The sequence below is a fragment of the Erigeron canadensis genome, chromosome 6 (assembly GCF_010389155.1).
Source record: "Erigeron canadensis isolate Cc75 chromosome 6, C_canadensis_v1, whole genome shotgun sequence".
Taxonomy (NCBI): Eukaryota; Viridiplantae; Streptophyta; class Magnoliopsida; order Asterales; family Asteraceae; genus Erigeron; species Erigeron canadensis.
In genome coordinates, this window is record NC_057766.1 from 1,311,341 (window position 1) to 1,316,713 (window position 5,373).

Below are 5,373 nucleotides of genomic sequence, written 5' to 3' on the forward strand. Positions count from 1 at the left end.
TTTACTTTCTATTTATTTTATTTAAAATAATAAATAAAACTTTTATTTAATAAATTAAAAATACTACTCAAAAACATAAACAAACCACATAAATTATTATTCAAACACACCAATAACTAACACATAAACAACATAAACTAAGGCAACGACCATCCGTACTGCTCACAAATGGCGCGTTATCGCACCAAAACCATCTCCAACATTGGCCCGCTGAGGTGATCGTGTGGCCTGATCATGAAGTCCATATCATTTCGTTGTTGTTGACTCTGGACCATCCGTGTCATCTCCTCCTCCCATTTTTTCCTAGCCTCCTCCGCCGCCATATAGCTATCCATCATCGCCTTCTGCATCTAAATCTTCTCCTCCCGAATTCGCTTTTTATCCTCATTGTCGCATTTTAACTCGACGACCATCTTTTCAAGAATTCTTTAGATGTGGTGGAGGCGGATGTAGACGGCTTCTTACCTTTAGCTCTACGACGGGGTGGCACGGGTCTAGCAGGCTGTACTGGTGCATCAATGTCGTTCCCACCTGATGTGTAATTTCGAGTCTTAAAATTTATAAAACGAATTACCTAGCGACTGACTACTACACACTTGCGGGCAGTGGACCCGTTCGTATGCAATATAGTAAACCGGTAAATCCGAGGTCGAACACAAAGACTTAATTAAGTAATTGTTAATAATAAAATGATTCAAATTAAAAGGGGGTTTTGTGGCTGAGTTGCCACGTTGCAAGTAGTTAGTAGAAAAAGGTTAGTAATCTCGTAGGATTAATCACAAAGAGAATTTTGTTGTATTAAATAATAAAAGAGATTTAAAAGCCATCCGTCTTGACCTCGCTCAACAACATGTTTGGATTGCACATTAATGAAGTTCAAATTCAAATTAAGTTGATAAAGATAACCGTGACAAAATAAAAACACAAACTGGTACCACCAACGTTTGTAAAATCATTTAAATCACCTAATTAATCAGTTCCTTTGTAAAAGCCGGTACCACCAATGCTTAAAGCAATTTCCCTAACCAACTAGTTTATTTGATTATCAAATTAACAATTGTACCTATGTGAAGATAACGTGGTACCACCAATCGTTACACAACACGTTGACAAAATAACTCCTTTTATTAAATGACATTCACTATCATACCATGAACTAATGATAATTGTTTATAGACAAACAATTAATAGAAAATCACATACGTATTCAACTAGTACCACTAACGAAGAACACATATGCCACCAATATCAAAATAATAATTAATAAGGAATTAAATCATCAAGATCTCGACACAACATTAATTAAAATCAACTTTGAATTATAAAATCGTGCAATCCTACATATTGAATCACTACATCAAGACGGATGATAGAGAATTTAGCTACTCATATTGAAATAAATAAAACAAACAAGAATGGAAGAAATCATATTATACTAATTAATTAAAGGAAATTCGGTAGCAACAATGATTGTAATCCAAAGCTGAAAAGATAAAAAAACCTAATAGTTTGTTTGCCTTCAAAGTGTTAAAAGCTATGAGAATACTAGAGAAAATTATGCCAAAATTCGACCATGAATGCAGAACCCTAATCGTCTATATATTAAAAAAACGCGTGTAATGGCCGTTAGTTGGCTAACCCCCGTTACTCAAGTAACGGCCGTTACCCTCCTTTGAAATTCTAACTGCCGTTATGTCAGTAACTGCAAGTTACAGGTGAAACCCCAAAATCCACTATATAACACCCGTTACAATAGTAACGGCCGTTACACCTTTCAGAATTCGTTTTCTTCGTCTTTCACTTGATTTCGACCGAATCCTTCTCCCGTTTCTTCCATAAATCATCTAAAACAACCAATTCATTCGTCGAATCAGTTTCCAACCTGAAAACACTTAACACAGCCTCAAAGCATCGAAAGTTGGATATAAAACTATAAAAATAACGAATAATTGGTCCTAAAGTCACGTGGGAAATGGTATAAAACTTTAACCCCCATTCCTCTTCTTGATCCTCATTCAAGTCAATATGGACCGACGCCTCCCCCGATGAACGAACATTAACATTTGACCCTTCCGTTCTTGCCCTTTTGCTACCCGACTCCGCACAAATCCCCTCCAAGGTAAGAACCTCCGCCCATTTCGGCCCGTTTCTCAAAATTTGTCACGCCTCTACATGTGGAAACCTGGACTTGTTATTGTATTTCCGCATATACAATGACATGGCCGCCTTAAACACATCCTCCTCGCTTTGCCCACTTAGCATCTTACTTTTCTTGACATTGTAAATACCACAAAAACCCGACACCTTAAGCCTCAAATCCTTCCATTTCGACCTACACACTTCAGGGGTACGACCCGATTTTCAAGTGTCTATCCATCTCATACTTCACCTTTTTCCAAAACGACTGGGCCGTTTGCGCGTTTCCGGTGTGTGGATCCTCGGAAACGTTTAACCAAGCTTTTGCCAATGCCACCTCTTCATTTTTCCCCCATCCACGACACTCTCTTTTTCCTTTTACCGGTACTTGAGTCTCGGGTATTGGTTGTTCATTTTCTTCTTCCTCCTCGGCAGCTTCTTCTTCTTCTTCTTCTCCTTGTTGAACATTTTCATATTGTTGTGATGAACCACTCGCCATAAATTGTGTAAACCCGGTTTGACTTTGATTTGCGAATCCTACAAACCCTGTAGGCGCTTCAAAAAACCCGGGATCCATTTGACACAAGAAATCATCAACGGGTACCGGTATGTAAGCATTTTCGACGTTATGTGGTGGAGTACGAGGTGCCATTGAATCGCGATTGTTTGGGGGCGGGGGGTTTCTATGGCGTTTTGGCAGTTGAACATAATCGCGTTCATTACATTTTGTATTGCCTTTCCCTCGATTCATTGTAGTGTTTGTGATTGGTAATGATTTTTTGTTTCAAATGAAAAGAAAAAAAAAATAAGAAGAAAGGCAATGAACTCGAACAGAAAGAAGAAAAGAAGAAGAAAAGAAAATAAAGGAAGAGGAAAAGAAGAGAGAGAGAAGGAGATTGGAACGTTTCATGTAGGCCCATTTTATTTTTATTTTTTATAATTGATAACGGTCGAATAGATTAGGCACCACAACCTCCCCAAAACGCTCCCCACCCTACCGGTACCGGAGGGTCGGAACGATTTTCAAACCGGTCCCGATACGGTACCGGTCGGGTGCCTATACACTCTGTCCACCCTAATGGGTTTAGTACTCGACTACTTGTTCTAGTCGTCTAGCAATGAAGTATATTTACTACTCGTATTAGAAAAATACTTTTAAATGGTAGAATGAAGATTATGATCATCTCTATTTTTCAGCGTTTAAAAACTAGTAACATTACAACTGATCTCAGGCCACTGCTACTTGAAACTTGGCCACCGTTTTCTTCGAGATCATATTAACGTTATTTACATTACATTTGGTTTCATTGAAATGGTAACATTTATTATTATTATGATTATTACTATTATATTAAAAGAAAATAAAAAAGAGAGTGATGGTTAATTGATTGTGATGAGGACACCTTATAACCACAAAAACCTCATCTTTGGTCTCCCTGATGATTTGGTTCATATTTTCAAAAAGATTTCTTGCTTCATGTTTCGAAATTACCCTTTTGAATGGCGCCAAGATTTTCAACATAAATAAACTTTCCGAAATATTAATATCACACTATCCTATCCAATCAACGGCATGACAATAAAACCCGAAATCCAATTAAAAAACTTGATACCCGAAAACTGTAATTAAACTGTGCGCTTTAATGCAACAAAAAATGAGTTTTATGGGGTACATGTCCGACTCGAGACAAGTCATTTTTAACCCGCCCGGCCTTGAAATATACTATATACTTAACATGTGTTAGGTTATCACATGTAAAGAATAGAACTACCATATAAACAATGATTACTTGGTAGTGAGTGATACTACATTGTTCCTCTATAAATTGGGGGTTATGGAAACTATTACTCGTATAACCTTCGTTCTCTGCCTATTAATGTATACATGACTTTCATTTTAACAATTATATATAACATTTTTTTTAAACGGTAACATTAGTAATTACATATTAAATTTAAGGTTTTATATATTAAAATAAAATTAACAAATATCAATAATAATACAATACTCACTCCATTCCTTATTATTCTCATCATCATTTCCTTTGCTATTCTTTTATGTAAATCAACTACCCCTTTAGTTTTTTTTATATGTTACTTTTTGAAAAAGGAGTTATTTTTATATGTTAATATCATATTTTAATGTTTGGTCAAATATATTATCATTTGACTAATTTTGGGTCGTACACATCAGATCGTTAGAAGCCCAATATGTGAATGATAAATTGAGCTATATCTTAAATGAAGGGTCAAAGTCATATAGGGATATAGATCATAAAGATTGAACACTATATCTTTCATGTTAGACTTCCACCCTTAACCAATTCATCTATACGCCTCATGCTATCTATACTTTTACACCTTCTATCTATATTTTTACACTAAATTAGACAAGTGTGATATATGGTTCAGAAAATAATTGTAGCAATAAAAGTAGGTCAACTAACATTAATTCATATAGATAGAAGGTGATGACGGCATATGTTTACACTAAATTAGACCAGTGGTGATGACGGCATATGTATACACTAAATTAGACCAGTTTCGTATAGTTTCATTTTATATAAGGATAACTAGATTAAATTCGCACGTTGTGCGGGACTGACTGAGAACCTAAACTAACATTAACTCATAATTACATTATTATTCATAGCTTATGATAATATAATAGTCAATTTACAACTGATGCAAATAATAAAATTATAATTTATAAATATATAATATAAACTATCAAATATGTTAAAACATGACTAATGAAACGTAAATATTCATAAATCATAAAATTCTTTTCTATGATCTATATATATTAAATATAATATAATAAACAATCTCATTTAAAACAATGATAATTATGATTGAGTTAATAAAAAAAGAATATATAAACATCTTTGTGCTCATATATTATCAAAATATGGCATCATAGTTATATAGAGATAAGTTACAAATATAGATTAATGAGAAACTATCACAAATCGTCCATGTGTTTGCTCGATTCGCATTTTCGTCCTTGTACTTTTTTTTAATCATTACGTGTCCCTGTACTTTTCATTTTCATTGTCAAACGTCCCTTCTACTAACAGCCGTCAAAAAGCTCTGTTAAACCCCTCATGTGCAAAACATGTGAGGATATAATTGTCCATATATATACATTGTTATCTTCCTCATCCCCATTTTCCAAATCTATACATGAATTAACTTCCAAATTTCACTTCCCAGCTCACAAAATTCCATTTGACC